Genomic DNA, 13,924 nt, shown 5'->3' on the forward strand with positions numbered 1-13,924 from the left:
GATTTGTATTAAAAAAAATTAACTTCCATTTTGGGGAACCTCCGTAAGGTAAACCCCCATCTCCTCATTCCACAGTCTAAACCAATAAATTCACAGAAACTTGATCAACTTCAGAACTTACTCAGAAATTGTATTGGGCCAAATGAACACATAGTTCCCATCTTTCTTCCTAGTTAGCTAGTTAAGTAACCAGTTTTTCTTAGAGGGACTCATTTCACGTTCCTCAACTACTCCTGTTGCTCTTGTCCCTAAGAAATTTAATAAAGAATAGGTTCCTTAGAAATGGTCATTTAAATTGACCACCAAGAGTAATGCTTTCTTCAAGAGGAAGAGGGTAATCGATTTTGTTTTAGCACAAATTTCACCCAAGCTATATTTCTGTAAAGTCAACATTCTTACTACTCTCCAAACAACTTCTTTTAAAAATGATCCTGTATTTGCCACACCGAAGGATCATACCAAAGTTTTGAAGTGATTTAATAGCAGACAGGCACTAACCAAAAGAAACAATTTGCAAACTTCAGAGGCTATAGGAATTCAATGCTTCTTTTAGCTGATTATATAGCTAAGCTTATACAAAACAAATTTTCATTATTGCTAAAGAGCAGTAAGAGTGTAAATTCACGCTGGGTCTCACACAAAAAAATTAAACAGTCTATAAATAATATCTCAAAATAAAATGCACTAGCTACACTCTATGCTAAAAATAAATAATCCTGGTATTATTCTAGTGAAATATTTTTTTAAATCTTCTAAAGTCTGATCCAAGGCCCTGGGATTCACCCCCAGCCAGTAAAGCTGGTTAGAGAGAGAGTAGATACAGCTCACAACTACATAGTTACCACAAGAAATCCTAAGTTTTGCTTGTGGAAAAAGACAGAATAGTTAACTCTGCTGTGTGATAACATATCCTCTTCCCATTTTAATGGTACTCAGACCACTGCGAGATATCCAAAATACATAATTTCCAATTCAGGCCACATTTAAACCCACCTTGTTTTCAACAAGGCCAAGTGCAACGTCCTGCACCTGGGTCGAGGCAATCCTCAGTATCAGTACAGGCTGGAGGATGAAGGGATTGAGTGCAGCCCTGCCGAGAAGGACTTGGGGGTACTGATAGACGAAAAGCTGGACATGAGCCGGCAATGTGCTCTCGCGGCCCAGAAAGCCAGCTGTATCCTGGGCTCCATCAAAAGAAGCGTGGCCAGCAGGTCGAGGGAGGTGATTCTGCCCCTCTACTCTGGTGAGACCCCACCTGGAGTGCTGTGTCCAGCTCTGGGGTCCTCAGTACAAGAAGGACATGGACCTGTTGGAGCAGGTCCAGAGGAGGGCCACAAAAATGATCAGAGAGATGGAGCAGCTCTCTTATGAGAAAAGGCTGAGAGAGCTGGGGTTGTTCAGCCTGGAGAAGAGAAGGCTGCGGGGAGACCTCATTGCAGCCTTTCAATACTTAAAGGGGGCTTATAAGAAAGATGGGGACAAACATTTTAGCAGGGCCAGTATCGATAGGAGAAGGGGTACTGGTTTTAAACTAAAAGAGGGTAGATTCAGACTAGATATAAGGAAGAAATTTTTTTACAATGAGGGTGGTGAAACACTGGAATGGGTTGCCCAGAGAGGTGGTAAATGTCCCATCCTTGGAAACATTCAAGGCCAGGCTGGATGGGGCTCTGAGCAACCTGATCTAGTTGTAGATGTCCCTGCCAATTGCAGGGGGGATGGACTAGATGACCTTTAAAGGTCCCTTCCATCCCAAACCATTCTATGATTCTATGAAAATATTAATTAAATATTTCTTCTCAACAAGCATAAATAAACCGTGGAACCCATTGCTGGAAGATAATGAATAGACCAAAAGCATGGAAAGGTTGAAAAATCTTAAGGCCGTCAGAAGTTACAAAATACTATGCTTTACATGTAACTGGGATAAGGAAGTCATACACTGCCAAAGGTTGAAAACTCTATTAGTGGAAATATCACTACAGAGGTCCTATTAGCAGCTTGTTCTTTGGCTGGGCTGGCCTGAGCCTGTCTGGGTGCTCCTGCATATCCACAGGCGTGGCTGAGAACTTCTCGCCGCCACTCTCCAAGGCACCTGGATCGGGACATTATGGTTGAATTGACCTTGCTCTCTCCTGAAGCCCCAGGAGGTCTGGGTATACGCATTTCAAACTGAGAAGAGAGCTAACTGATAGAGCAGTAAACAGTAAACATTTTGGAACTGATGGAAATACGGAATTTGTCGGTGGCCTGCTAGGAAGGAAAGATTATTATCTGCCAAGGACCAAAATTCTGATCAGAATATAGGGCCTGTTTTGCAAAGTGATTTAGCCAAAATCTGGCCCATACAGAATAACTAAAGTCTATAATTAATATACACTTCGTGTATTATTTATTTATATCTAATTTTAATTGTGCATTTTATTTAATTATTCTCCCTCAAATTTAAATTAAAAAATGAATTCTTTTCCTTCGCATACCTGCCAGCATGGACAGTTGTCTACCTCACTGAATATTATATTACTCCAAAAAGAAAGAGGAGGAAGATAACAGATGTACTGGGAAATGTTTACTTAATGTAACAGTGCTCCATACATATTGATAGCCTTCATACTTCGACAACGCAGTCCAGGGATTCTGATGACATAGTTAAAATTGAACGTAACTTTTTGTCCTAAAAACAAAGACTTTGTTATATTTCAATTTTATTCATAAAAGCATCATGGGGATAAGCTGTTTTTTAAAAAAACTATTAAATTCTATGATTTTTAAAAAAATATTTCTCCTCAGGTTTCAAGCTATTTGTTACACTTGTTCCTGAAGGTGGTCATACATACACCCAAGAGTTATTGATGACTAATGAAACACTTCACTGGGAAAAGAGAAATATTTTCAGTTCAAGCATTTGTTCAGATGAGACGGATCGAGTCAGTTGGCAGCAGCTTAAGTAAAACCTCAGAAGGCACTCGAGTCCTTCTACCATCTGAGCTATTCAGTTCCTAACCCTTCAGCCCACAGGTAGCTTGATTTCAGTTTCGGTAGAACTAACGGGCTATTACAGCCGTTACTGTTTGGCGCAGTGTCTCTTCCGCTTCAAACACTACAGGAAAGAGAGACATCTCAATACAGGCAAGTGAATCATTTCACTTCCACCAGAAACAACAGCAATCTGTCTTTCTAAGGAGACCCTCGCTCTCACATGCAACAATTTTGTATTCTTTCTCATTTCGTACCAGTAAGTCAGCTCCTACTTGCAACTTTAGTCTCGGTCCCCACTAACCATGTATTAAATTGTCAAAAATACATGTTTCCCTCAGGCTGTCCCTCACAAGGAACTGCCTACAGGAGGACTTCTCCATAAAAATCTTTGACAATTGTTCTTCCCCTCTTTCCTTAGAATTGCTGCGATGCCTCCAAAAATGTTGGTAATTAAAAAAACCCAACGCTTCTGGCTCAGAAAGCGCCTCAGCCACAAGCTCTCGGAGGCTGGGAGAGCAGCAGTGTCCGGCACCGGGCATTTGCCCTGCTCCCATACCAGGTCTTAGTCATCTGTCTTGCCACCGGTGAACAGAGGTAACTGGGTTAGACAGACCTTTGTTTTGCTCATCTTACATTCCCACGTCACCAGTTGCCTGTAACCTCAACCAACACCATTGCACGGCTTCTTTGCACTAGTCCGTCTTTTTCTATCTGCTTGCTCTCTCTCGTGCCAGCCCATAACTTGTTTGTGGCAAGGATGGCCTTTTTTTGCTCTTTTCCAGTTCAGAGGCAGCCTGGCAGGGGCTTGCTGTGTGCACTGGGGCCCCAGGCTCTGAATTTATGTAAACAAAACACAACAGCAGCTACAGGGTAATTTCTTACCAGATAATCAGGCTATCTTTGAGGTAATATTTTGAGATACAGCCACAATCTTCTTCGCAACCCTCAAACTTTTCAGGAGAACCGGGGAGTCCAAGCATGGGGAATAACAAGCGAAGCCACCTCGTCAGCAAGCGAATTGTTCCTGCCACTTTGCCGGCAGAAACTTCCAATCCTGTCCAGGTTACCCGAGCCAAACCCGCGCGCCCTTAGCTCTGCTCTTTGGAGAACATCATGGGAAAAGGCCTCAAAATGGCAAGAAATCTGAAGCGTGAACTGGCAAATCCATACTACTTGCATGAGAACGAAGGCTAGAAAAAATGCTAATGTATGTATTTGAGGAGTTAAATTAGAGAATAATGTTTAACAAACCGGTTTAAATTGTTACTCTGTCATGAAATTACTAGTGAACAGCAGGCAAAGCTAAGGTTACTTTGCTGAACTCTCCTTCAGCAAGTAAATATTCTTCATTTTTTCGAAGTGTCCTGTGTCTTATAGATATTCAGGCAGATAACTTGCTTTTTTTTCGGATGGTAAACTATTGTCAAAAACATTTAGCAATACCCTAAACTTCCTGTGGCATCAGATCACGACTCAGCATCAAATTCTCAGGGCTATTCCCTTTATATGCTTATTTAGATTTGCAACTACAGTTGTGCTGGTGGCCGGTTTATGTAACTCTCTCGGCTTGTTATTTATTTACAGCAAATAGAGCTCAAATGGGAAGTGCTTCTCCTTCTGTACCCTAAAATTAATCCTATGTCTATGGCTCATTATAAGTAGTTTAAAAACCAAAACCAAACCAAAAAAACCCCACAACCCTGCCAAGTGCAGCACCTCCTGCTTCTATGACTGATGGCAAGATGTCCACATGCGCGGGGAATGGTGGCTCTTCAGCTGGAATGAACTGTCATATTAATGGAGAGTGGAAATTTGCCATTTAAATCTATAGCTGATTTCTACATCATCTGAAACATTACAAATTACATTTCTCATTATAAAGAAAAACAAAAGCACTTGGGAAATTAGTTTTACTTCTCACCTTCTTTGTGTTAAAAGCAGAATGTAAAAATCTGAAATGAAAAGCGGGAATAATTGACAATTTCCCCAGTGAAGGGTTATTATGGGAACATATAAAACTGGACAAGTATTCTAAATTCATCCTATAAAAAGAAAGCAAAAACTTTTTTGTTTGTTTTATGCAGGTATCAAATAAAAATCTTTCTGTCCTACAGATTACAGACTTGAAAAGCCACTCTAAAATATTCTGTTAAGATCTCACTTACCATCAGTGCTGAATTCAAATAAGTTTCAAACATACTGAACTATCACTTTGCAACATATTACTTATCCGGGATTATTTTAATTTTCATCCAGCGCTACTAAAAATTCAGCTCTCCTCCTTTGCCACATTTTTGTGTACATTACGAACTTTATGATTTCTTACAGGCACAATCTATTGCTTTTGGTTTGACTTTCAGCTAGTTTTTCCCAAGTCATTTTTCAGTAAACGAAGAAAGCCCAAATACAACAACTTGCCTTATGAGATTTGTCATCTTATTTTATTACAAGACAAGATACTTGGGTTTTTAAAGATTAATGGATTGGATAGGTCTTTGCAGAGCATATGCTTCAGAAGTGTTCACCCTCATGTCACCTCTAATATGTCCAACAGCACACTCTTTCAGAATTAAAAAACCAAAAAAACAACCAACCAACCAAAACCCAAAACCTATGTAACTTCTCTAAATGATAGATCCAATTTGTGGAGGCTTCTACAAGTCTATTGAAAAAATACTTTACTTGACCAGGTCAGATTTCGTTTGACTTTGTACTTCAGCTTTCAAAGTGAGAGATCAAACACGTTGGGGAAAAAAATATCCCAAATGCTGCAGGAAGAACCATGTGGGGAGCCCACCTTCATTCCTACCTCAGGCAGTCACATCTATGCACACGGGCTTGATGCTGTCTCAGAACTGATGTTAGTTTCAAAACATCAGGATGGCTAATGGCAAGTATTACCGCATCATTCTGCTATGGGGAAAAATGCTACAGAAAAAAAAGGAGTGAGTAATACCTTCTGGTACATTTAGCAAGGTGGTAAGTAATAAGAAACATGAGTTCCAATCTCAGTAATGCTCCTCATCTAATTTCACTGTACATCAGTTCTCCTAAGCTATAAAGGAAATGTTCCCCTGTTGAAATACTGAGGATAACTGCCGATACTTGTAGGATGCTACAGAATCCTTTTAGTAATTAATCTGAAAATCATCGTCAACCAGCATGCAAGGGAACCTCACAATTCCTGGCTCTAGAACCTGGGCTTCTTTCAACAGCCCACATTGCCTCAAAGGGGGCAAAAGCAATTTGCAAATAAAAACAGTGGTGAAAATGTATCTTCCACAACTACCAAAATAATTTCTAAAACTTAACAAAAATAAATTCAAAAGAGTGTTTAAGTAAGCAAAAGAAAACAGCGAAGGTATTTCCATAAGAGAGAGCTGGGTGCTGAGAGAAGAAGAGTTGAGGGATGAATTCCAGCTTTGTAGAGCTCTGCAAGTGGGTGGTTGTGTTAAATATACTTTATTCCAGCATTTTTAAGCATTCTGAACACTTCTAACAAAATAGTTGGAAATAAGACCTATCCACAATTGACAGAACAAATGTAAGCAACAGCAACCATACAAGCTATTATGTAAAACGTGTCTAGGGAATTTCCCTCCATCAACTGAGAAAACAACACTGAAGAAAACCATATGGGGATGGAACATAACATGAAAATATTTTAACTGTTGCATCAATAGGAAGAGCAGGAGGGTTTTCGTGGGAGCATTCTCATAGATGCCATTCCCTAGCGACTATGCATTTGTCTCCTTTACCAATTGCAGGAATACTGTTATTTTTATATTCATATTATTTAAGAGCAGATACAGAAATAAAGGTGAATTTCCTAATCGCATTCAGAAATATTCCAAACATTACTACTTATGCATTCTGGAAGTGATGCAGCAGAGAATTATCAAGGCAGCTTATTAAAATGAATAGTGTTACTACCTCTCTCCTCACCCATCCTAGAAAGTTAGTTTATTATCATGCAGTACTCCATTATTCCTATGTAACAATTTTATTTATAGACTTTATTTAATAAAATACTACCAAGATAAAGAACATTTTTCTCTACATTTTTCGGTTTAAATTGACCTATAAGGAAAGCAAATCCTTTGTAGGATTTCATTTTATGAGATTTGGAGACTTTTAAGGATTCATCAAAATATTCAATGGTGTTAATGTCTACATTAATTAATCTCAGGAAGGCTTAATACTTTTTTCTCCTCGGGTTCATTTGCTGTTACCACTGCACAGCAGTGTCCCCTCTGATGCATAAATTCCAGTGGAAGCAAAGTGACTAGCCAAAAATAAGTTCATTTTCGGGTAAACACTCCCATTTACAGGTGCTGGTCTTTGAATTTTTCACAGTTTGCTGAGCACTTCATTGGGGTTGGCAGATCTGGTGGGTCATATGGTGACAATTCTCATTTTCTGCAGCATCTGAAATGTCCACTCACTGCATCATTGACAGCTAAAATTAGGTATTTGGCAAAGCAGTCCTAGGAACTAAGGGCTTGATTAAGTTGCCTAATTATAGCTGCCTAGGGCCATTTGAGATGCCCTAGAGTACCTTCGGCAACGACAGAGGCCTGGCAGGTATCACACAAAACGTATGGGAGCCCTGCGGCCCTCCAGAGCAGGAGCTGTAGGCAAGGAAGGATAACCTCTACGACATTTCAAACGGCACAGGGAACTTTTGCTTAGACTCATTTAGGAACTGAACACTACACGTTTGCCACTGGGATATTGAAGAGATCAATTCTCCTGTCTTAGCTCGTTCTTGCATCGTATTCCCTCTCTTTGCAGGCGGGCGCGTGAAGTCTCAGTGCTGCTCCGTGCCTGCACTCCTGCACACAGCGCAGGGAATACAAAATATGAAAATAGGTCAGAGCAAGCTTTAATTTTGGCGGGGTGAGGAGGGTGGTAGAGAACCTCTTCCAGGGAACGGAAGGGAGGGCTTGCATACTTTCTCCATATTCATCTCATCACTGTTCACTCAGAGGAAAAAGAGATCTGCTTAAGGAATTGCGCACGCTAGTTCTTATTGTATCATGGGTTTTCCTTGCAGGAGTCCAAAGCAGAATCCAGTCTCGCTTAATGTGTGAAATTTGACATGATTACAGACTAGGGTTGATAAGGTTTGTGTTTAGGGAGTCTTGATGGCATCTCTGAAGATTGTAATTCTTCATCCACCCCTCCTTCTTGACAAGATTGTATAAAAGTGGAATAAAAAATTGCTTTATTCTTCTTTTCCACATTAAGCAGAAAATGGCTTTCTTGAAAGTATGCATTTGCACTGGACTCAAGAAAACAGACCCCTGTGGAGCATGAAATGACACTGGGGAATATATTTTCCTTGACACACTAGGTATTTTTCATCTGAGGCAGCTCTCCACTCACCCCCCTTTTTTTTAACAAATTTATGCAGTACCTTGTATCAGGACTCGTCTTTATATTCTCCTTAAAAAAGAAAATGAGCACCAACAGTACAGAGGGACAAATAATGCTTATCGTAATAAAAACAATATGGTCTCAAAGAACCAAGCATTATCTAGAAAATGATATAAAAAAATACAATGCTCATAGAGTTTCCTGATGCCCAAAGTTTCACATTTACTCATGAAGGTGTAAAATATTTCCTATAAACCTGCTGAAATTACATGAAATCTAATAGTTTGGTGCCCAAGGCAGGGCTAATAAACTTTCCCTGCTTCAGCCCAACAATTCTACTGCCTGAATAAGCAATACTCAACAACTACCACAGCTAAAGAGTCTCCTGAATATCAAATCCCCTTCGCCAACAAAATAACTCTCATTGAGGCCAATATTTGTTCTGACTGGCATATATTTCTGTTCAGATCAGCAATTTGCTTTTTTCAAATCTGAGTCGATGTACAAGTGAATGGTCTTATATTTTTACGATAGGGAAACTGCTTCCAAACCCCTCCGCTTTCTGCATTAACCTGATCTGTTCAGCAGCACAATAGACTGGTTAAGATGATTATTAGTGATATGACTAAAGTTATTTTGCCCACCATCATTATTAAATAGTGCATTCAGAGCAAGAGCTAGAAATAGCATGCTTAAAGAGTGGATAAAATGGAACAAGCGTTTAAAACTAGTATGTAGTTAATGAACAAGGATATTCATTGAAGTACTTCTCCGTTAGAAACTCAGATAAAAAGCTTGCTGTTGAGCAAATGTCATTTAAGATATTTCAGGAGCCAATGTAGACCGGTGGTGGCATGAAAGTCCCTGGCAGTCAGTGACTTCCATGGGGTCAATTGTCACCAGATGGCACAGCCTCATGGGCCTAAATCCCACCTCGCTCTTGCCTCCCTAGAGAAGGCTGCGTCCCCCAAATTCAGAAGGAATAAGCCCATGGGAAGCACAGTGCCTAAAGCATAGACTGAGTGAATATGTCCAGAAGTGTTTTGTTAGAGTTGGTTTGGTCCCATTTTTGTACCTAAAAATTTATGCACCCTGGTTTGAACAATTTTATTTTCTTTTTAACTGTTAGTCATGTTGTTATAAAAACAGGATCCAAGAAAATGTCTTCTTGACCGTAAAGCACATCACAAGTTTTTGCCATCTTAATATTAAACTTTAAGGAAACTTTGTATTTGGTTCAATATTAGTAAATTAAAATGTAAAAATATAAATATACTGATACTCTGTGTAATAAATATCCAACATTTAGCAGTCCCAAATGGTTTAACGTAATTCCAGAGACAAGGGATAAGATTTGAAGAATTCTGAAATATAGGTTGGCCTATTAGACAAGATTTTGATCAGATTTTAACGAATTACATTTGGATTAAAAAGATCATGTATTCATTTATTTATTCGTTATGTTTCAGCTTTGGTCTTAAATCTGTCATAATGCTACAGAGAAGAAAAATATTTTAAGATGGATAGAGATGGGAGAGTCGGAGAGAAAATGAAAAAGTTTATGAACTGCTCTCCATTTCCTACACTGTAAAAGAAACACACTCTCCTCCTATCAAAACCCTGTGGCACCCTGATATAACTATCACTTCAGTAGCATCTGGCAGGTAGAGTTTCTTGAAGGCTCAAATCTTTTGGCTTCTAAAAGAGTAACAAATAACCTAAACCAACACTTTCCTGAATCACCGTAGCAGGCTGAAACAATCCGTGCAGGGAGGCAGATTTTTTGAGGGATTTTGTATGTATGACATACAGAGAAATGATGTGGCATCTGAATTAGTAATATACATCTGGTGAAAGGTTTCCTTCATTTGCCGTGTGTGTTGTTTAAAAGTAAACACACAAAGAATTTGACAATTTTAATCTTCTGTTTATCTGAGAAACTGGACACCTATTCCTTACACTTAGAAAGAGATTTCCTGTCAGCATTCATGAATTTCTCTCTTGACCCTTAGCAGCAAGAGAAGCAGCCTGAGATATATTGCAAAGCCAAATGTTTAAAGTTTATATCAATATACACGTGGGACAAAGGCAATTTACTCAGTGAAGGAAGAACCCCCTGCTACATTTAATCACGCTCAAGTACATGGGAAAGTGCCCTTACGGCTGTTGTTTCTCCCTGCCTTTTTAACCAAACTATTGAGAAGCCCTTTTCTTCTTGTGCAACATCTTAAACCCAAAGCCTAATTAAACTAGTAAAACACCATTAAACCTGGTGAGCAGACTTATCTCCAGCCACTACAGTTTGCAATTAGATTTTGGGTGAGGGTAGAGGAAATCAATGTTATGTTCACCCCTTAATGAGAACATAAACACTTCCACATTAAAAGATTATTTTCTTAAAATCCCCACAGGTAGGTGAGGGACGCACTTCACTTGTGAAAGAACAAAACATAGGAAAGAAAATAGTGGAAAAAAACCCAAAAAACCTCTTTGCCTCATATGAAAAAGGTACTTTCCCTTCTCTCCTGATCTCAAGAAAAGCCAGAAGGGGACAGAACAAAAAAGTATATATATATATGTGATTAAAGCAACATGGTCAGGGCAAAACTCAGAGAGCAAATCTGCCTCTTTTTCGAACCACAGGAACCAGGCTTGTTTCAGTGTATCAATGCAATAGATAATACAGACTTAAGTACATGACAAAGAAATCCAGGTCGGAGTCAGACACACCCGTCGGCTACTTTTGCTCATCAGACTATCAGTGAATACGAACAGGAATGTCTCAGTTGAGGCCAATGGGACTTCATCACCTCTGGTCATCAGAAAGCTTGGCCAATTGTATTCACTACACACAAAGAGCAAGTGTATACTGCGGGCTTTTTTTAGAGGGAAAAGCAAAAGTGAAATATCTGTGGGCAACATTCTGCACAGCGACACGCACCATCACCTCTTCAGACTGGAAGACGCATTATAAATGTGCAATATATCAGCAAGGAGTCTCATATACAGCTGCGGATCTGCTGATACCACAGCCATCACTGGGCATTCCTTGAGTAGGAGTGACATCTCTGTTGGGTCTGGTTTTTTGTTGGTTGGTTTGGGTTTGTTTTGTTTGGTTTTTTTTTTTTGGGGGGGGGGGGGGGGATAGTGTGTTGGGTTTTTTAGGACTAACTTAAATATGGTGAAAACAAAATTCCTGAAGAACATTACAGGTAACAATCTAAGTTCACTTTTGCTGAAAGAGATTATATTTGGGATTTTTTCCCTCCTTCTTTATATTTGACAGGTTGTTTAGAGACAGTTTAACTGTTTCCCCAAGACCATAATTTAATTGGCACTTTTCCTTCTGTGTGGGTTTATCGTTCCTTCTTCAGAGGAAAAAAGTCTTTCCTCTCCCCTTCCCTTTTTTCCCCTCAAATAAGGAAAAATATTTTTAATCATGCAACTTACTCTACCCAGAGAGACCACCACCAACACAAACACCCCTAATGTTGTTAACAAGACTAGCAAAAGGGTTTGTTCACATGGAACATCTTAGAGTAAAATACCACAATCAGATATAGTCCTTCAAATCAATTAATTTCTTTTTAGTCAGTTAACAAGATTTCAGTGCTGGTTGCCCTTTAAAACCAAGTTATTCACGAAGCCATGCAACTTAGCCTTCACAAAAGCGCTAACATGCTTGCCTTTCTTTTATTAATGTTACATGATTTTTTTTTTCCTACTTCACTAACATTTCAAGAGAAACAAAGTGATTGTCATGTGGTACACTCAGTCCTGGAACAGCAGCACAGCTGTTTATTCCCAGACTCTGAGCATTTTTTAGATCAACACAGCAGTCTGCATTTTCTCTGAAGGGAATTGTACATCTTACTATAAGCAGATATAGTTTCCATATTCAGTTTGCCTATCGTACAATACTTGGCTGTAAGAAAAACAAACTGAATGCTTTGTCCCCTTTCTATTGCCCTTTTTACCTCAAATCAACTCCTTTGGTGCAAGGAAAGAGGACAAAAAAGCCATGGCAGAGAATCACAGAATTACTCCATTTTGCATTTCAGAAAAATCAAAATGACCAAACATCTGCTTCAGACACCCTCTACTGGAAAGCATCAAGTTTATCTCTCGGCTCCTGAATTATCTGGTCATGTGTAGGAAGGGGGGGAAGCATGACCATTTAACTACCTGAAAAGACTGGTATCTATTCTATAAATCATTGTATTGCATTTAGGGGGAGGAAAAGATTTGGCGATTAAATTATTTATTTCAACAAAGGTGGGAAATGTGCATCTGACTTCTTTGACTATGAAGCAGCAAAAAGGTCTCTATTCAAAATTTCGTGGCAACACACCTCATAGGTTTCTCCCAGAAAGGTGCAAGTGTCATAAACTTATCAGCAAGTAAAAATAGGGACGGCAATGAAAAGACTTAGCCACAATGCACCAAACAGTAACCTGACTTGTTTTCCCCACAGGTGAGAAAAAAGGTCTTGAAACACGAACTAAATATCTTTAAATTAAATCTGTTCATTTTGTGTAATTCTCAAGCAACAAGTATGCTGGGACACAGCTGCTCTGCAGTTGTAAGTGACCACAGCTAGAAACTCTGTTAGTCTACCCAGTGCAAAATGCTGTTCTGTAAACAGATCTCTTCCATCATTAATCTATTAAATATCTACTGAATATATTTACTCTGTGCTGAAAGCTCTACGTAGTCAGATAGAGTATCTTAACTCAGTGGTGGGCAGGGTTGCTCTTTAAGGAAAGGGTGAGAACTTCCTCTCTTCAGAAACAAATTCTGTGCTACATTTTTGAAGTCTTGGCCTCCATTTTCATCAAGGTAAAAGAAAAAAAAAAAGGTTAAATGGTCTAAATAATGACAGATCTACTACCACTGCTTTAACATCTACATCCCAATGAACCAGTCGGAGAACGTTCACACATCCTTTTCCTCACGTAGCAGTGCCAAGAGATTTTGTCCTTAAAAGACTGAAAAGACAATTCTATCAAGCTTCAATCTATAATTAATTCTTTTTCTTTTCTACTCCCAAATAAAGTATTAAGATAAACAGCCTGATTTGGTACCAAGCATTGTTCATCCTATGCTCTCCTTGACGATGCTACAGCTTTCACAATTCTGTTTGACCTGCATAATGTACTGTATGTGGGACAGCGAATTACATTCCCTTCTAAGAGACCACGCTGAATTACAATTTCTTTCCCAGGACTCAAAGGTGAATAATTGCACCTGTCCTCCTTAAGCAGACAAAAGACATTAAGTAGCGGCCAAATGGAAAGAAAGATTTAAAAAGAAAATCACTTTATGGTTTGGTAGGAAAACAACTCAATCCAACCTTTCATCCAGCTGTATACAATATGAGGATTTCTACTAGCGCAGCTTCTGAAGAAAGGGAAGCTTTCCATCAAAGAAAGACTACCCTGATAACAAAGCAAAAATTGAGGTGCTTTCTAGAAGTTTAAAAGAGCCTACTTTTAAAATAAATCATTGACAATACAAAAAAAATCAGCTGCACATCTGAGTGTTTGCGGGCAAACTTTCTCATTTA

Source organism: Platalea leucorodia (genome assembly GCF_965183815.1).
Source record: "Platalea leucorodia genome assembly, chromosome: 1".
Classification (NCBI taxonomy): Eukaryota; Metazoa; Chordata; class Aves; order Pelecaniformes; family Threskiornithidae; genus Platalea; species Platalea leucorodia.